Source organism: Thermobia domestica, chromosome 10 (genome assembly GCF_964235325.1).
Source record: "Thermobia domestica chromosome 10, izTheDome1.hap1.1, whole genome shotgun sequence".
NCBI lineage: Eukaryota > Metazoa > Arthropoda > Insecta > Zygentoma > Lepismatidae > Thermobia > Thermobia domestica.
In genome coordinates this window covers 24,442,651-24,464,080 of record NC_137463.1, presented here as the reverse complement: position 1 = coordinate 24,464,080, position 21,430 = coordinate 24,442,651, and the positions used below count along the sequence as shown (strand labels likewise).

The 21,430-nt window shown below is 34.6% G+C and overlaps 1 protein-coding gene across 1 annotated transcript in view; it reads left to right on the top strand.

Moving 5' to 3' along the window:
• Window positions 1–21,430, top strand: part of LOC145662379 (BTB/POZ domain-containing protein 6-B-like) — a 127,591-nt gene that overhangs the window by 17,700 nt on the left and 88,461 nt on the right. Inside the window, exon 2 of the mRNA XM_081727896.1 lies at window positions 16,782–16,992. The gene's annotated coding sequence lies outside the window, so the exon portion shown is untranslated. The remainder of the gene's footprint in view (window positions 1–16,781; window positions 16,993–21,430) is intronic.

The following is a 21,430-nucleotide window of genomic DNA, read 5'->3' as shown; positions in this document are numbered from 1 at the left end:
AAAAAATTGTAATCAAATATACACTAGGTGGCCAAAGTGGCACACACGGGTGTCACATTTTTAATCCGCTCCTGTGTGGACACTAATTAAGATATCGGGATATTATTCTTGCCAAATATGGTTGGACCATAGTTTATCATATTAATTTCTTTTTCTTCTGGTGTCGAATTTCCTTCTCAAATTTCACCCGTCAAAAATTTGAGAATTTTCTAATTTCGAATTTCCTTTACTCCTTTTTTCCCGGTAGCTTCCTTCGTTGTAGAAAGACCTCCTTAAGACTTACCAGATAGATACCTTGGATGGATACCTAACTGTTGACATCAATTGGACGGGCCTGCGCGTAGTGTTGCCAATTAGAGAAATTAAAACGTCCCTAAATTTGGGCAAAAAATTCGAGATTTTTGTTTATAAATCCGTACCTATACGTCCGAGTGCAAGTCAACTTACGCCAATCGAACATTTGTCCTTACTTAACAAACGCAAGTACAGATCTTTACAATGGGGTAATTAGGGGGCGCACGAAAAATTCGTATTTAGGTTCTAGACCTTGATTTTTCTAGTTTTTACCTTTTATGTTTACCGTAATATATTTTTGGTAATTAGAAGGTTTGTTCCTTAAATATCGCCATAATACTTGTAGGATATATTAGTGGTGTAAAAATGTTTAATTTAAGATAGTTTGTGTCTGTCCGGTAGCAGTGTTGCCAGCTACAGAAAATTTTAATTCCAGATTTTAGGGGGAAATTTTGGGAAAATAATCTGTTTTGTCTCTATTATTTCCCCCTTGTTGGCTACATCGGAACAAACGTACCAGTATTTGGGAGTCTCGTCTTTTCCCTACAACGCACTATAGAAAGTTTCAATAGGATAATTAGGGGAAGCACAGTTGAGGTTTACAGTAGACCTTGTTCTCTAATTGGAAAGATAACTGTGATTTTTTTAAGGTGGACTGAGATATTTTTTATTAGATATCCTCACAGTATTTGAAGGATATATTATAGGGATATCACAGCTTATTTTAAGATAGTCTGTGTGTGCCTGATAGCAGTATTGCCAGCTACAGAAAATTTTAATTCCAGATTTTAGGGGCAAATTTTGAAAAAACATTCCTTTTTTGTTTCTATTATTTCCCTCTTGTTAGCTACACTCGAACAAACATACCAGTGTCTAAAAGCTTCGTTCTTAGCCTACACAGCGCACCATAAAAAGTTTCACTAGAGTAATTAGAAGAAGTACAGTTGAGGTTTATAATAAACCATGTTGTGGAACTGGTAAGAAAATGGTGAATTTCTGAGGTAGAATTAGATATTTTTTAAAATTTCGTGATTATTTTGTTAGATGTCGCCATGATACTTGTAGGATATATTCTTGGAGTACTAAGGTTTATTTTCAGATAATTTTCGTCTGTCTGATGGCAGTGTTTCCAGCCAAAACAATTAATTCCTGATTTTAGGTGAGAAATTCGGAAAATTTCCTTTTTCCCCTCTTATTATTACCCTCTTGCTGGCTACATTGAAACAAACGAACCACTACCTGAAAGCTTCCTCTGTGCTCTACAGAACGCACCATAAAATGTTGCAAGAGGATAATTAGAGAAGCTGTAGCCCCGGCATATTTGTTGATTTTTGCTTCTGAGGCGTAAAAAGTGTCAAACTTTCATGTGTATGATGACAGAGAATTTTTTCTTTCCCTCTTTGAATGGAAGTCAGCGACTTCGGGATTTCGCTGTACCTTGTCAACACGCCAAAGAATTTATTTAGGTGACTTGAACTCATATAACAGCAGTGGTGCTAGATACAAAAAAAAAAAAAAAAATTGAAATTCGGTTAGGGAATTTTTTGTAAATTTTCACCAATACATTTACCTCAATAATTTCCCACCCGTTGGGAACACTGCAATGCAACTTACACCAAAACATAGCCATATCCATTTTCTAAAAAACAAGGCCTTAACCATATCAATCGAATGAATGGTTTTTGAGCAATAAGTCACTAACTGAAAATGTAGGAAAACGCCAAAAATGACCTGAGTCCGAAAGGAATAATCACACGTTTTGCTCGTATAGGTACAAAGAAACAAACGATTTGTAAGTTACGAGGGCTTCGACTCAAGTTCTGTTGATTATTTCAATAATCTGCAACATAAATCAATAAATAATTGTTGCCAGAAAAAAAACAGACTTTTGAAAAAAAACATGAAAAAGAACAATGTTTTTTATTGAAAAAAAACTTCACAGAAAAAAAAAACGTTTTTTTACAACACTAGTACTAATTGCATTGTAATCTATCAGATTTTATTGTGTTATGGTCTATATTAGTCAGTATGGCATTTAACAAAAGGTAGCTGTATAAACTCCACATTGTTTCAACCAAAAGCACAAAAAAAAAAAAGAAAAAAAAAAGAAAGAAAGAAAGAAAAAAGCAGAAGCAGTTCTTCCAGAGCGGAACAGTTCTCTGCGGCACTATATGGAGCAAATTGGAAGTAATGTCATAAATAATAATGTAACCAGTGCCGGATTTAACATTTTGGCGCTCCTAGGCCCAATAATTTTTCCGCCCCCTAGTCTGGTTAAAGTTACTTTCCTAAAAACCTTTATTAAAAAATTATATCAGGCCTATATGTTAATTGCTTAAACTCCACTCCACGATGCAATTTTATCATTGCATGTTTTTTGAGGAATTTACTTGGTTCTGGGTTTAACAAAATACCGTTAATGTATTAACAAAAGATTGGTTAACTTTACCAACAATTATTTGTTCCAATGAACTTCAAAATCAGAATGCTTTATTAGCCTGATTTTTTAAATCAATTCAAAAAATATGTTAAGTTATGGCTAATTATTTTTATTTCAGATATTTTTTATTTTTTTTTCTCTCGGCCGTGCGCCCCCTGGGAGCTTGCGCCCATAGGCCCGGGCCTACCGGGCCTATTGGGAAATCCGGCCCTGAATGTAACAATATATAACTTGGATATCAAATATCACTGTTAGTTTTCTTGGCTTGTAGTTATGTTTAACTTACATGTGTTTTCGTGATAATCCAAACTTTCAACATGCGAGTATCAGTCTCCGAGATTTTTGCAAATAACTATAAAGATGATCCTAAATCTTCTAACTAAGTACAAATAACGGTTACTAACGTTCATAATTGACTTTTTGAGAACATGCTGGACCTAATTGATATATCACATGACTACCTTTCCATTTTTTTTAAAAAAAATATCGTAGATTTCAAGATGGCGGCGGAGGTTCATGATCTACTCTGCATATTCTCCTTTTGCCAATATATGAAACCACCACCGTTTGCATTGTCTATCGTTCACTAATTTTACGATTCAACAGTTTATTTGATGTATTTCTATAACATAACATAGCCCTTCTCCTACCAACTTTAACTCCTCCCCTTCCCTTTCTTATGGCGCCCAGCCGCTATAACTTTAGGCGCACTATGTCTCATCCTGCAACGCGATTCATCTATTTGGACCCTTTACTTGTGAGTGATGAGGATAATGGAGGTCATCCATCGATAGCCATTGTGCCCAAAATCATTGAAGGTATTCGTGAATTAATTAACACTGATCGACATGTGACTTATCGCGGAATTCAGGGAACCTTACGCATTGGCATGAGCCAAATACAAACATTATTGCATGATCATGTAGATATGAAAAAACTTTTTTCGCTCATTGAACCCCACAAAATTTAACTCAAGCACAAAAAGAGGCCCGTGTGAAGTGGTGCAAATCTATGACGAAACAGTTCAAGCCTGGATCATCTAATTTGGCGCTTAACATCGTAACAGGTGATAAAACGAACCGAAAACAAAGCGACATTCTACTGTGTGGGTGATCCGCGATGAACCTAACCAACCAAAGTTGTTCGTGCACACAGTGTCTCCAAACAAATGATCGCACCATTTATTGGTAAATTAGGTAGTATTGCAATTGGCCCACTGGAGAATCGTAGGACAGTCAATGCAGAATGATACACAACGATATGTCTCTCAGAAGTACCGAATGTGATCAGAAAGTGTAACTCCAACCGTCGAATCACTCTGCATCATGACAATGCCAGCTCGCACACAGCAGTTGCCACAAGTTATTTTCTGGACCAGGAAAACGTTGAAGTCATGACTAGACTTCGGATCGATATGCACTTAAAAACGGCAAAATATGCATGCAAATATGCTGTAAAAATCACGAAAATATGCACTGAAAATATGCAAATATGCAGTAAAAATTGTAAATATGCACCAATCAAAAGCTAAAGTTAAATGAGGAATTTTATTTTTAGAAAAAAAAAAACTATATTACTTGAACTACGTATATTTGTGTATAACTATGATGCATTCATGCTACAATATACGACTATGTAGTTTTCGGTGTTTTCTGCTGAAAACTTGCATTTATCAGTTTAAATATCACTGTACATCGAAAATGTTCCTTCCGTATCACGGGTTGTTAAGGGATAGTATTTCAAAGAAGCAATGTTACTTGCTGTTAAATCTGAAATTCGTGCGTCGTTGTTCTTAGGAACACTTTATTCACATTAGACAAGAATTTAATGCCAGGATTTTTCGCGTCTATTGAATATGCGTTTCGAAGAAATGCTTGTCCGATTGGTCTTAGGGCTTCTGCTTCGTTATTGAATCAAACAGTTCAAATGCACTGCAAAGAGTCCTAATCATCGCTCTCCTAATCTCGTTATGAACTGAAATGAGTATTGATAAATGCAAGGTCGCTTTTAATGTTTTCAGCTCCGCAAGCGTCCAAGGCTTCTTAAATAAATTTTGTTTCTTCGGGTCCAAACAGTTCACAGTCAGTATGTGAAATTAAAATACATCTACTTCTATATATACAGGCGGGCCCTCCTTGACGCTCAGGTATAAACGGGATAAAATGTATTTCAATCCTGCTTTACACTGGATAAAGATGCAAACTATGGTTTAGCCCCTCCCTTGATCATATCCCGGATCCGCCATTGTTTTACAAATAATGCGCCAAGTATCTGTGAATAAAGAATAAATATACTAAGAAAAGTAAATAAACCTTTCTGACATAAGCTCATAATAAAACCTGCCTAGAGAAATTGAACAGGGCTCGCAAATATTTCCGTTAAAGGTTTCAAACTTAACCAAGATAGCTCTATGCTTAGAAAAATAAATAAGGTACATATATATAATGGACATAGTAAGATAAAATAAAATGTTGTATATAGGCCTAACATACTCAATTATATTATTTATTTATGCTACGAATTAATACACATAAAACTTACAGTAAACAAACAAACAAAACAAACAAAAAAAAAAAAGCCTACATACGGTTTCAAATGCCAAGACAAGAAGTAGATGCTATGCCTTTTTCAGCGCTCCTCCCTCTACTTTTGGCTCCCTTTTGATCTATTGTGTATATTATGCTCCTTGTGCATGTCTCTAGAACAGCTAGAGAACGCGTTATTGGTATTTGCAGATAACTATGTAAATTGCACTTCGTTCAAAAATCCGCACGGTATCTAGGGCCTTACATTGTGGTGGACTAAAGCGTAAATGTGTAGGGTAACAAGTAAACGAAGACCTTTACAAACAACGTAGTTCATATACCTATCCTCTCACAGAATGTCTAAATTTTTTTTAAACAGTGCATTACGGAACTTGAAAATTTCTGTTAAAAAGTGTATTTTAATATCCGTTGTTCGCAACACAGGTTCCGCATAATCAAGAGAATTTAACACATTTTATTTTACCTTTAAATTCATGGGATCGTGAAATATTTCAGTTTAAAATAAATTTTCGTTTAATAAGAGGTCTGTTGAAGGCAATTTTTACTGTATTAAAAGTCTATATTAAAAACCCTTATGTTCTTGTCTAAAAGAAAATAAATCCACTTGAAATTATTTTTTGTATCCAATTTTCTTCTACCGTAGCATTGTCCTCTCAAACGGCAATAATTTACAATGTAGACTATAATATTGATACTTTAAATGGAATAAAGTTATTTGAACAAGGAATAAATGGGAAGAAGGGAAAGTTATCGAAAACATAACTGAAGACTTACGAGGGAACCTATCCAAGTGTAATTCTGACTTCGAGTCGAGACTATGGCCGTTAGACACCTTGTTCCAAAAGAACATAACACGAAAACGGATACATCCTCGATCGCAACCGTTGCGGAGATATAAGCGTGAAAAGTTTGAAATTGAGCTCCATACTATACATTACAAAGTCAGATTCCAGGCCAGACTTTTCGGAAACGGTCGGGTAAGGAAACTCAGCGAATACATATCAAATTAGTGTGGGAAGCCCAGCACTTTTTGAATGAAAAATTGAGTCCCCGGGGCACTCGCAGGGTCCCAGGCGGGGTCCAACTCAAAATTTGCAAATGGAGCATACTGTCTGCGGTCAAGAAGCATACTGTATGAAAGCTATTGTTAAATAAAAAAAGATAGAACAAATCTCAACTCTCTACGATAACCCTGTGCAAACGGGCAACTGGTCAAAATGTCAATACAATCTACATCAGAATATCTATGGCCACGCTTTTAAATCCGTTAAGTTGTGACAATATCTTCGCAATGGTTGCGATCGAGAATGTATCCCTTTTCGTGTTATGTTCTTTTGGGACAAGGTATCCACCGGCCATAGTCTCGACTCGAAGTCAGAGTTACACTTGGATAGGTTCCCTCGTTAGTAGGGAATTTACGTTTCGAGACAGAGGTGTGTATGAAAGCAACACAAGCTTATATTTAAATACTCTCATATTTAGAGCTCATTTTTAAAAAGGTTGTTCATTTCTTCCCGAAATACATTTTTCAACGGTTTCTTTGGAATGAACTCTGTCAAGTATGCAAAAAGAAAACTACATCTAGGCTGTTTCATAGTTGCATAAACTTCTTACCAGACTTGAAACTGCTATGAAAATATAAGGCAAAAAAAAAAAAAAAAAGAGCGTTGCTGAAGTTTGAGCTTTTGCTGTCGAACAAACGAATGTCCTTTTCTGAAAACAAACTTACTTACTTTGAAAGTATTACTTGTTTAGCATACACTTTGAAAAATATATTTTCATCTTGAATTTTTAACGTCTCTCAACTTCAATCTATTGCTTCAGGAGGTAACTTCTAGAAGATTTTTCGGGCCCATGTAGTTGTACTGCGACACCTTTGTTCAATTTTTGTCCACCCAAGGAAAAAACTATAACATTCAAATTATTAAAGAGGGCCATTTACAAATTTCAACCACTTCGATCACTTGTAGTCCGACATCATCAAATTTGAATTTTAACTAGCTCAGGAATTTTGTCCACCATAGAAAACAATTATACCATTTAAATTAACAAAGGAAGGCCATTTGAAAGTTTCGACCACTTTGATCACCTGTAGTGAGACATCTTCAAAATTGAATATTAACTAGCTAACAAGGAACAGACATGAACGTGCCATCGGGACATCCGAGTCAAACCTAGTCTATTCGATAAACATAAAGATATGTTCATGCACAAAAAATTAGGTACCATGGACAACGGAGTAAGTCCCTGTGGTCCATTAACTCTGTTGGTATAAAGAAAATCGCAGTGAAATAGCTATCGCATCAACACTGTTCATTGGAAAACCATAATTTATAGTTAATTCTCTTCAGCATGAAACAAGCTTTCCAGAGGTGCTATGTATTGGGGCCCATAATGCATTTGAACAGGTGAAAGAATGGGAAAAATCCCTCCCATCAACTTTGGACCCATCTGGAGTGGCCTCGGGTAAAAGTAGACAATCTAAATGTATCTCGAAAAATAGTATAGGGGATAAGAAGTGTGTGTACCAAGTTTTGTATTGATAGACAAAATAAGTATGAGGGAGAATTGTGTATTGTTATACCTGTATACTTTTATTACTTCGATCACATGTAGTGCGACATTTTCAAATTTGAATTTTACCTGGCTCAGAATTTTGTCCATTTTTGTCCACCCAAAAAAAAAATGTACCATTCATATAAACGAGGGAGGGCCATTTAAATTTTCGGCCACTTCGATCACCTGTAGTGCGACATTTTCAAATTTGAATTTTAATTAGCTCAGAATTTTGCCCAATTTCCTTACATTTTTGTCCCATAAAAAAATGTACCATTCAAATTAACAAAAGAGGGCCATTTCAAAACTTTGGCCACTTCAATCACCAGTAGTGTGACATCTTTAAATCCGAATTCTAACTAGTTTAGAATTTTCCCTATTTTTTGGAGATTTTTGTACCATCAAGATAGCTGAAATTCGAATTTGAAAATGTCTTAGTACAGGTAATTTTAGTGGCCTAATTTTAAATGACCGTCCCTGGTTTATTTCAATGGTACAGAATTTATTCTTGGTGGTACAAAAATGTTTAAAAATTCGACACAATTCTGAGCTAATTAAAATTCGAATTTTAAGATGTCGCACCACAGGTGATTGAAGTGGCCGAAATTTTGAAATGGTCCTCCCTCGTTTATCTGAATGGTACAAATTTTTTTCTTGGGTGGACAAAAAAGGACAAAAAAATTGAACAAAATTCTGAGGTAGTTAAAATTCAAGTTTTAAGACTCCGCACTACAGGTGATCGATGAGAACAAATTTTGAAATGGCCCTCTCTCGTTTATTTGAATGGTACAAATTTCTTTCTTGGGTGGACAAAAATTGGACAAAATTCTGAGCTAGTTAAAATTCGAGTTTGAAGATGTCTCACTACAACTAAATGGATCCAGATTTTTCTTTTGGCATTCTTATACTGCCACAAGACCACACAATTTCAAAATCCACACACACACAACAGTAGCAACTTTAACTTCTGAGATGGATGACGTGGAAATTTTGTTGTGGGTGATTTGACACCGTTATTTATATCTTCTTCCAAAAAGGTGACAGTCACGCATCATTGTCGGGAGGATGAATCACTCACCCTTTTGTTATTCTCCTTTCACATGACCTTGGAAGATATTGTAAACCGACAACAATAAACCATTTTAAGATCTTGAGTCTAATTTATATCAGAAACTTGAAATTCAATTTATGAGGAAAGTTGTTGGACATTGAAAACTATCAATTTGGTCGTTCCTTTAGATATGCATTTATATGCAGTAACGACATAAACATGCACTAACCTCCGAAATATGCAAATATATGCACTATAAAACTCTACTATTTTACCCCAAAACACCTGAAACGAATTTCTGTTTAAAGAGCATATCAATATCACATCAGGAAAAAAACATGCAAATATGCAAAAATCCGAAGTCTAGTCATGACACATCCGGCTTATTCCCCTGATTTAGCCTCCAGTGAATTTTTTCCCCAACAATCAAGAACATGTTGCGTGGGAAGTGCTTTTGCATTCCAGAAGAAGCCATCGAGGCATACAAACTGCATGTTTCGCAGGTTCCAACTTCGGAGTGGCATAACCGTTTCAAGATGTGGTTGTATCGCATGAAACAGTGCATTGCTGCACAGGGGAAGTACTTTGAAAAGCAATAAAAAAAAAATTGCTATACTTTGATGTATTTGCGTTCTGTCATTTTCCCGAAACTTTCAGTGTAACCTTGTAACACGTTGATTTTATTTAATTGAAGAACCGTCGTCATTACCCAAGATTACTGAATATTCTTTGTTCTTTAGCGTAAACCGTAAACTTGAAAATAAAATAGATTGTTTCTCACAGAGAATATAATTAATTTTACCATAGAAATGTCTTATCATTCAGTTCTACTAGCAGTGATTTGTTTGAGATTTTATGTAAATTTGATTAATATCGTTAAATTTCTGGTTAATTTCAGAATATAAACAATGGATACAATGGATAACTGGCAGGAACAGAAACCAGAATTGAGAGACAAATTACGTCATATCATGGAAACACAGTCGTTTGCCGATTGTCATTTTAAGGTTGACGATGAGGTATGGTGATTTTACACTGAACCATATTATACATATTAATGATTTGAAATTGAAGGTAGATTTTATTGCATCAATTAGATCAGATTGCATGATATAAAACCGGTTCAGTGGTACAATTACTGAATATGGTACATAATTATAAATAAACTCTTTATCTTGCACCTCAGACACCGTTCCTGTTCAAGACTCTATTTTAATTACTGGTTTTTGACCAGCTGGGGTCTCGCCTCCCAGACTCCCACATTTGCTCGGCTTACGATCTCGCATGTGTTATTATCAGCCTTTGCATCAAGAATGAAGTTCATGCATTTGTTTTTAATATTTCCAAAATTTGGCCAGCTGGGGGCTTCTTAATTATACCAATTTTCAAGTTTTTTTCCCCCTATTTTAATTAGCTAAAAGCTAAAATTTTGTATCCCAAGAAAACGCCTATTTAAATAACATGGAAGATTTCTACATACCCCCTTTAGATCTACCCAAAATTAAAAATATTCATTTTTGACAATTTTCTTGTGGGTTAATCTCGGAAGGCTACAATCATGCCAAATTTAATCATTGTAGCCCTACAGGAAGTGCCCAATAATTTTAGGGTGTAAAAGATGTCCCATATAAATAACATCGGAAAAATATTCCGGTCATCTCTGTGATTACGATCCGATGTGCAATGTGAGCCAAGACTATCACTATAATTCCATTCAGAATAATGTCCCGTGTCCTGTAAAGGGAAAGCAACTCCCAAGTATTCCAGAAGCCACACTTGTTACCAGTTAAATTACACTCTTGTCAATACTAATTCAATCACTTCACTGAACTTTTATCATAAGATGTCACCGTTATATTTCAATATCACGTACCATACAAGTTTACTTTAAAGAAATTATATTGTTTTTATGGAGTTAATTCCTGGCGTGTTACCAGTTCTACAGAGAACTTTTATAGCATATATTCAGTACATTCCACTACCTCAAAAAATTATATAATAAGCAACCTCTAACAATATCACTCGTAGTTTTCACTTCACTGTAATTACGTGACCTTTAAATCTAATTGTATAGTTTTATTATACAATTATTCGTGTCAGAGCACATTTTCCTAAACTGATGACTTCAAAAAGACTGAATCAATGTTGCAACATCAAATTCCAACGTATGGGCTGCCTCATAAACTGATATCATTAGATTCAAGCTTGTTCTGTGCATAAGTTTAGAAATACAGTTTTTTTTTTTTTTTTGTTTTTTTTTCTAAATTGATTTATTGTTATAGTTACAATGTGGGAATTGTCTTACAAAATGATGTCACTTGGTTGCAGCTTATGCAATGTATAAGTTCTGAAATAAATAACTGTATTTTAATTTGCTCTTGTAATTTAACTTACAAGTAGTAAGATATTGTTCCATCGATGATCAAGGTTACCCGGGTCTTAGTTCAGTTCAGGTTTTACTGTTCTAGTGAAGAAATATTTGAACACATTTCTTTCAGTGTTGTTAAAATATGGATATAAGACTTTCACCCTGTCAGCTTTATGACCATGACCAAGTGTCTAGACGGGTCGATGTAGGGGATTAACCGCCATTTAAACTTCAAATGTCGACTTGTATGGTAAGTGATATTACGATAACATATAGGAAGTGATTAGATTAAAATTGACAAGCGTGTAATTTAATTGATAGTAAATGTGGTTTCTAGAGTACTTGGAAGCTCTTTTCTCTTTACAGAACAAGGAACATTATTTTAAATGGAACTATAATGTTAGTCTTAGCTCACACTGTACATGCCTGGGATCATGGTCACAGAGATAACCGAAATATAATGAAAAGGGACTTTTAAACAGAAACAGTGTTCGTGGTGTAGAGTAAAAATTTACTTAGTTAACAGATATTTTACTTATTATGGTAATGTCATTTTTATTTTTGAAATAATAAATATTAAACAATGTGTGGACTTCAGAGTCCAGCGAATAGTGAGATTCATAATTTTTTAAGGCATGAAACTTTCTTTTAAGATCTAAGCTATTTTAACGGAAAGGAAACTGAAAAAAGTTGGTATTTAAAAGGAAATTTTGGAGTACTATTTATATTGCATATGCTAAACGAACAATTATTATCGTAGTTAATTATAATTATATAGATTCTTTAAATATATTCATTTCTGTGGTACAAGTCAATATGACGGTATACGATTAGAGTTATGTAGTTTAATTAACCGTATAATGGATTTAAATCACTGAATTAAGTATGTGGTACATTGAGTGTATCATTTAAAAAAAAAATAAAATAAAATCCTTCAAAGCAAGTTACGAGACGAACTGTGTGAAGCTATTTTGTAGGATAGCTTCGTAAAAAAATTGTCACGTAAGGTTTGTTCCCGAGAATACCATTCAGGTTCTCACTACCGTATCCTTTCAACTGTATTGAATGTTGAAGGAAGTGAAGAATTCAATCCTCAACCAGTGTGAGATAAGTGTGGTTTCCCCTGTACTCTACTATGAAAAGGTTGCTTGATGTGGCTACACTGCGCTTCGTACTAGAAACTCCTAATAACATCAAATTGTCAAGATGTTTGAAGAAATTTAATTCAAGTTCCTTGCTTTAGTAAAGTGTCGAAATATTTTCAGACAACGTTTTATTATTGGTAGGTCAATGTCAGAAAATAAAGTGCAATGCTGAGTATCGTTACGCAGAGTAGCGTTGCAAGAGGTAGATCATGAAATTAGAACATTCGTTGTAGCATAGTGAGTGTGATAGAGATGTCCTGCCTTTTGGTACGCCATCTGGATATCTTTATTTGGACTAATTATCATTACCAGATGGTTGTTGTTAACCATAGAGGAAGTGAACTCTGCATATACTTGTGGCGATAAGTTTGTAGCCTATTGTGTGCCATATCTCGGATTTGGATCCCACGCCTTTTCGAAGGAAGTGACTCCAAAGACGAGTTTATATGTTTGTCTCCAATCCTTTCGACAATGAGATCTCCAAAACCACAAGTGCTAAAAACGTGCCGTTTTCGCTGGGCGAATCCAATGTAGATTGTCCAGTTCTAATTGAATATTTAAAAAATGTGGCCGTTATTTCTTTATTACATTTTTTAGGGGTATATTGAAAGTGTTGAAATTTTAAAAAGGCATCATATCCTATGAGTTGTACATTCCAACATAATATGGTTATATACAGGAGTTGTATATCTCACAGGCGTTTGTTTCATGGCCAAATTATAATGAAAACGAAGAATAACCACTTCTCCAGGCTAAGATGAATCCTTATGGTTTGGAGTGTTTTGTTCAATGAACACATATATCACTGATAGTATAATTAAGTGTGTGTAATGTACTTGCTTACTGCATGCAAGAAGAAAAAAAACACTGATCATACATGAACTAAAATCTCCAACCGGAAGTAGGATCAATCATGCGAACGGTGCGAGATATTGAAAAAATCTCCCCTTTATGGTACCCCTTGCCTATTTTTATCAAGACGTCTTTCATTTGTGTAAGTAATGGGACATGTACAGATGTAAGAAATGGCAAGAAGATTCATCATTCATGTTCATGCGCTGTGTAGAGCGACAGGTTCAGCTAGTTTGTATATTAAAATGCTAGGTTTATATGTTTATTGCCTTTCGACAATGAGATCTTGAAACCCACACGTGCTAGAAACGTCGATTCCAAAACGCTTTCGCTGGTCGATTCCAAATTTTGTGTAGATTGTCCAGTTTTCATTCAAATTTTAAAAAATCGGTATTGTTCTATTCAACATTTCAAGGGCCGTTTTGGACCCATAAGATTAACATTGTTGCAGGCCGAAACTACGGTTAGGCAACCAGTAGAAAAGTTGCGTATGGCTGGTTGACGGACATTGCAGGCGCTTTGTTTATATCTGAATGGCAAAACCTATTGCATGCTGGCAACTTCAAAGGCCTCAGGAGACGCGCGATTTATTAGAAAAAAATATTTCCACTTGATATCGTGTTACATCTACAAATTTACTACAAACTCACTCCAACATCTATAATTATATACATAGCAATTCACTTCCTTTGTGAGTCTCCTATCCTTTACCTGGATGGGTAAGGAATAGGATTTAGATTTCTGAGCTTTTGGCATCTATGGCCGTTTAGCTCGATTCGTTTTTGAGGGATGACGTCCCTCGGCGAGCACACTACCCGAGGAAAAGGAAGGAAGGAAGCGGCCTAGGATCTATAACTTAGATACCATCCCGGCATTTGCCTGGTGTGAATAAGGAAAGTCCAGGAAAACCTCATTCAGGATGGCTGGCTGGCCTGAAAAAGCGCTTGACACTTTTTCGACCGAGTGCCCCCACTGGGAATCGAACCCGGGATCAGTCGCACCGAAGGCGAGAGCGTTAGTGGTGTGGGTAAGGAGACATGCACAGTGGGAAGGAGATTCATGGTCATAACAGAACGATGCACTGAGTAGACAGCGCAAGTTCAGCTAGTCTATATATTAAAATGCTAGGTTTTTATGTTTGTCTTCAATCCTTTCGACAATGAGATCTCGAAAACCACAAGTGTTAGAAACGTGCCGTTTTCATAGGTCAATTCCAAATTTTGTGTAGATATTCTAGTTCTAGTTGAATGTATATATATATAAAAATGGCCGTTTATTACATTTTTTTTATTATTATTATTACATACATGCGCCTAGGTCTTCCTAATAAAATCACGATGTACTTAAATACATGAGTAAGTATTTAATTTTTTTAAGGCTGCATAAAAGTAAAGTAAATTCATATCCTCATGAGCATAAGTTTATTCACACCCAAACAAAGAAGATTTCCATTTTGTATATTCTTGAATTATTTAGAACAAATCATCTCGATGGTTTTTTGCATACATAAATGTGTAAAATAAAAAAGAACCTTTGATATAAATTTTCCACTTCTGCTATAAGCCGAACCTCATATCGACTGTAACCGAGACGCAGTAGAACCAGGAAATTGTGAACAATGAAACAAAGTCTGTTGCCTCATAGGGCAGGCTTATCTTAGGGAAGCTAGACAAAGATCTCTGCCACACGGTAATTAAGAAGAAAACATAAAATCAAAAAGGCACATTTGTTTTAAATAAAAGATGATAAATTATGACAATTTTAGTACACATATGAAATATGATGGTGTACGGGCCTTGGTTCTTAGTTATTGGCCATGAAAGTTCGGGTTCTTAAAATGCCATTATACATGGCATAGTATCGACGATACTAATCCTATCTTGACCACATTTAGTATAGTAGTTGACCTCGTGTAGCTTAATGTTAACGAAATATGGTAATATACAGACCATTCGTTTTCGAATTATTGACAATCAAATTTGGGTTTGGAATTGGTGAAATTAAAAAAAAAAAAAATCTAAAATCACGATCGATAAAACCAATTCAATCTTGATCAAATTTGGATGGTGGTAAAGGTAGACGAGCTTTGTACAGATCTATAGTTTTCGAGTTAATGGCCATCGAATTTGGGTTTGAACTCAATATTATCAAGAAATTCAACTAAAAGCGAATTGATGGAGCTCACCTGATCTTGACTAAATTTTGCATGGTGGTAGACCTTCATGAAGTAGCATATTTTGCAGATCTTTGGTCCTCGAGTTACTTGTAATCAAAGTCCAAACCCTAAATTTGATAGTGAATAGATGAAAAATCAAATGCCTGCATCATGGTATTTCACACGTATGTTGAGCTTGTTGATCTACCAACATTTCAAATTTGGTCAAGTGGGTACGCTTAGTTTCTGAGTTATTGGCCTCCAAATTTTGGACTTGGACTTAACAAACCTATTACGGAAAGTAATTGCAGTGTGTATTTATAATTATGATTTGCTAAGAGTCCATAAAGGAAAAATAATTCCACTACCCCAAACAAAACTTGAACATTCCTTCTTTCGAACAGTAAGCGTTTCGTTAAAATACAATTATCTGTTTTTAAGTTATAACATTTTGAAGTTAGATGAAGACTTTGGGAACAAACTTATTAAGAAGTCTCTAGAAGACTTAAATAGATGACTACGTCAACTGTTCAACACCTTTTCCCATCTTTAGAAATGAAATTTCCAAAAGTCAAGCAAGTGTATAAGATGAGCATATATGTTTATCAAAGCAAATTTTATGCTTTTACTTGTACATTCAGGCTTTGTGTGCGTCTGTGTGGTCTGTTCCTAGCTCCCGCAAAATTGAATTTACCGTTTCAAGATGAAATCCCCTAATTTCGTGCACGTGAACAAAATTTTCTAGCTACGTGTATCAGAAAAACATCCACTTTGCAAGTTTGCTGCCTGTGCACTTAAACGTTAAAAAAAAAAAAAAAAAAGCATTCTCCCTGATTCCGCCATGTTGAATTCGTTAGTGGTTGATATATTTGTACTTTCTGAAGCCTTCATATGCCGAATGTTGAGCCTCTATGACCAACGATTGAAAACAGTATGAAATAATGTTAAAATTACACATGTAATAAGCACATTTAATTAAAGCATGACCAGTGACAGATTTAGAAGGTAAAAACTGGGGGGTCCAGCCAGACCTCAGCCTATGATAGGTATACCATGAGTTTACTATAAACTTTCAAAAATATATAAATAATAGCATCAGTTATTTTTGTCACCCAAAAAATTGGGAAGGCCTATCCCCCCGGCCCCGAGCTAGATCCGCCACTGAGCATAATCTTAAAAATATGCTTTTCAATTATGAAAGAATTATCCAGATCGGTGTAATATTTACAAACTTCCTGTATAATATAGTAGAAGATCTACACATATTAGTGAAAGTTATACATTGTATGAAATTTTACTTGTCTAATTTTAGCTTTCAATGTAATCTCACAACAATGTTTTTAATTTCTTTTCTTTTTTCACGTTCCTTTGAAGATGGATGTACTGCGGTTGTTTTAAAGATGCTCTAACTGATGTGACTGAAGCATGTGATTTGATATACGCTGCAAACAAATATTGTATACCATCCTTGATGAACGAATGCATTAAATGTGTAGAGGAAAACATCAATTACACTTCAGTAATTCATGCCTATGAATTTGCGAAACTCATAGATAACTCACAGTTAAAGGATATCTGTTTAAAGGTACGTATGCTTATACGAGTATTGATGAGTGTCATTACTTAATTGTGATCATAATGTGGTGTCTATGAGGAATAAATTAGTTAAAAAAATCTCTTAAGATTAATAAATTGAATCCCCCAAAAGAAAAATTATCATGGTATTCCTTTTTAAATAATGAACACATTGTAAAACAGAACTTGAGCTTTCGAAGAAGAAGAAAATATTTTTGAAATCTGAAACCACAATGAAACTCAATGATGCTAATGGTTTTCAGTGATGCATATAAAGTAACTGTTGTGTAAAGTATAAAGTATTGTGTACAAAGTATATTGAATACACAAAACTACATTGATGCTATTTGGAAGAAATTGAATCCTATTGCAGAATATTGTAGTTTCAAACCTTTAACAAAATGATGTTGAACATTTAGTACTTGTGCGCTCAACTCCTTACACTGCTCACCATACTCTTTTGTTTTGGTAGTGCTGCTGCCAACCTTCAAATATCAGTACTGTTAATACAACTAAAGGAAATACAGTTCCTATATACTTCCTTCTCTTGATTGGATGCAATCAACAAATAAGGAAATACAGAATTGATAGAATGCTTTAATTCCAAGGAACCACTTGGTTATCGAACGTTATAATTCCCAGTTTTTGTTCTGATTTTTACCACCATACAAATCCATCTTGCCCTTGTAAACTTTGTGGACTACTCCCACATGTCATGATAAGGGTGAAACGTGGAAGGTTATCTTCTTTCCTCAATATGCTTCCGAGTTCTCTTATATCCTCTTCTATTTGTTCCGATATTGAAATCCTTGAAGATAATATGTAAACCTACGTCTCCAAATGAAAGGTACAAGGGAAAAACACGCTAAATCCAAATTACATGATTTTGAGATATTTGTCCCTTCAGACAGCTAAAGGCGGCATCTTACAAATAGTATAACAACACTGCGAAAGTAACAGCTTGATCCCATTTTCTGAACGATTAAAGGAGTCCCATATAAGAAAGAATCCGCTTTGTCCATGCTTTAAAAAACCTCTCTCCTGAAAAATTTACGAAATGTGACTTAGCGTGTTTTCCCCTGTATCCTCCAAATGTATTGGTGCATCTGTTAAATACGTTGCCATTTAGGTAAGTTCCTTTAGCATCTGTTAAGTCTAGTTCAGACAAACTTGTCAATGGTGAAGGAACAAGAAAATAACCAGGATTAAGATAGGTAGGGTCAATAGCGTCATTCTACAAAACTGTAGTAGTATAGAATTGAGACATGCTTCTATCTGTGTAGTACTCAGTTCTTCATTTGTGAGTGCGGTGTTTTAAGCTACTCACGTTAGATGATAATTGACTTGATGACACTTTCCCAAAGACCACCAAAATGTGGAGATCTCGGAGGAATAAAATGTCAAGTTATGGCTTGAATCCTGGAGCCTTCCTCAAATGAATAGCTTGTGGTATGAATTTAGTTCATGATTTGCTCCGACATAATTGGATGCATTGCCACTGAAAATATGAGAACATCTTCCTCTTCGTGATATAAATGTAAGTGCTGCTATAATGTTGATTCTGTTAGATCTGTTACTAACTCCAAATGAACAGCTGTAATTGCTAGGCAAATAAATATAGCTGTACGTATAGTCCTTGCGCATGATATGGCTTTTAGGTGCATTCTTGAGTATCACAGGTCTGGCATAATCAATTTGTGTATTACGAAATGAACGTGAGGTCATTTTGTGTGATGAAAGTTGATATTTTAGTCGTTCTGATGTTACAACTTGCAGTTTGAAACACGGTTAACATTTATATAATACTAGTTTGATAACTTGTCTAGCATGAGGAGTCCAATATTATTCTCGTAGAAATGTTAACAGTAGTTGTCCTGCATGCAATAAAAGCAAATGTTCTACTATGACGACGAGTCTAGTTAAATAATGAACAGATGGGGGGGGGGGGAATTAATTGTTATTGCACTATAATGCAAAAATCCTAGCTGCAATAACCCTTGATTATCTACAAATGGACGCAAATCTGCCAAAGAAATTTCCTTGGATATAGTATATCCTGACAAGTCTTAAATTTCTTGACTGTGAGACGTATAGTTGGTAAATTAACCACTAGAGCCATAATTGGGGCTGCAAACACGTTCTCGTTATAATCGTAGTGTTGTATGGCAAAAGCACGCTTGTATAACACTGTGTATTATTAATGACGGTTGTTTGTGAGTAAAAAAAATCTGACCATTTATCTTGATAACTCCGTCGTGACTTTTAAACTAATGGATAAAAAAGGGCTAAATTTTGAACCATGAAAATATCAGCAAATGGGCATTGTTTGACATACTCTGTGATATCACAATGATGCCAACTTAACAGTTTCATTTTTTGAATGGCACTACGTCAGTTTTATTACTTGTTTCAAATTTACATGTTAAATGAAAACTTATAATGTTACATTTGTTATGCAGTGTTGCAAACTAAAGACACTACAGTATCACAAACATCCAAATTTTGGTAGCCTCTACAACAGTAATGACGCAAATGAGACAGACGGGACAACACAAATCCAAAGTGCTTTAGTGTGTAATACTATGATCATGATATAATAGGTTTCTAATAAATACGAACAAAGTTACAAGGGATTAAAATTTGACTTTTTTTCGAAAGCATTTATTTCGAAAAACTACTTAAAATGTATCTTCTCAAGTTGCGTAGATGGTTTTCAATAGATCTGAAGATTCCAATGCCGCTTACAGCAATTTTATACCTTAAATTGTTCTGGAGATACGGTTAAAAAAAAAAAAAAAAAAACTGTTAACATTTGTAACACTGTTTAAAATTATGTATTTTCGAGAACTTATTGTAATTACACTTACCAAAAAATATTATTGTAATGTTACGGCAGCAAAGTAAATCAAAAATTGTTTTAAAAAGAACCCACAAATACGCCGTTTTAAGCAATATATCAAATTTTACTATTTCTTTTCATACCTTCAGAATGATTTGAGATATCAAATTGCTGTACACGACACTATGATCTTTATCCGAAAACCATCTAGGGAATTGCATGTGATACTTATTAAACACTTTTTCAAAATAAAGTAGTATGAAAGAAGTAAAATTATTCAATTCCTTATAATTTTGTTTCTATTTGTTTGAAATACATCATATAATAACCGTAGTATTCGACGGTAAGGTACTTATGCATTATCCTGTTCCTCTCACTATGCGTTATTACTGCTGTAGAACCCTCTAAAATTTAGCTTTTTCGATGTTCGTGATACTATAGTTTCAAAGCCAGAAATCAACCAACACTACAATCGTTAATTTCATTTCTGATGTAGCGATGGATATAAGCAAAAGAAAGCATGTAATTGGTAATTTAGTTGGTAAATGGTATATTGGTAATTGGTATTTATCTAAGACATTTGATTCTATAGACTATGGTATTATGCTAGAAAATTTGTATTCTTATGACATCAGAAATGTGGCATACAATTGGATGAAGTATTTATCTGAACGTAGTCAAACTGTTAGCGTCTGTAAAGAGGTAAGTAGTAGAAGAGAAATGTTCAAATCATCTATACTGTTACATACCCGCCTGGGAAGACGAAGGAAAAATTTTGTTATTAAGTGTTTAAAATATTTTTAAGATAGTAGATGACTAAAGATTACGTTTAAAGAAACATTAAATAGCAATAAATAAAAACCAGATTTGAATTGAACTAAACCTGACCCCGCATGCTAACACCCAATCTTTAGATAAATAAGTATTAAAGTAAATTTTAACAAGGTGAAAAGTAAACGACAAGATAAACTTTCAAATAAAAAAGGTGGGTGGAAGCAGCGGGGATCATCACTTCAACATACAACAGACGAGCATATTAGCTAACAAAGATCAAACTATTTCTGAAAGATGGGACTGGAGGTTGCGGTGTAAATCATTTTTCCTTTTTTTGTCCTATCTTGAGCTGTGGATAGGGTAGTAAAAATTGGTATCCCGTAAGGGAACAATCTATTCTATGTGTTACCACTATACTATTTGCTAATTTTGTAAAAGAACGAAGCCTGCAACCATTAATAAATCATATTTTGTTTAAATTAAAATTATAACTCAATAGCTGACATTTGGTTCTAATTATCAAAACAAAGTTAACAGTCAAAAACGTTGTATATCAGACAGTTTTAAAATCGATTATTAAAAAATTGAAACAATACTAAAAATGACAAACAAAAAGAGTACCACAAGGGTCAATACTAGGCCCTCTTTTGTTATGTACATTAATGATTTAGTTAACAATTTAGGCTGTGTCAAATGAACGTTGTATGCTAATGTATAAATGTTCTTGTCAGTGAAGACTCAGTAGACGAAGCAAGAAGGCTCAGTAGATAGACGTTAACAAAATTATTAATTGGTTAAACAAATAAACTAACTATGAATTTAGGAAAAACTAGAA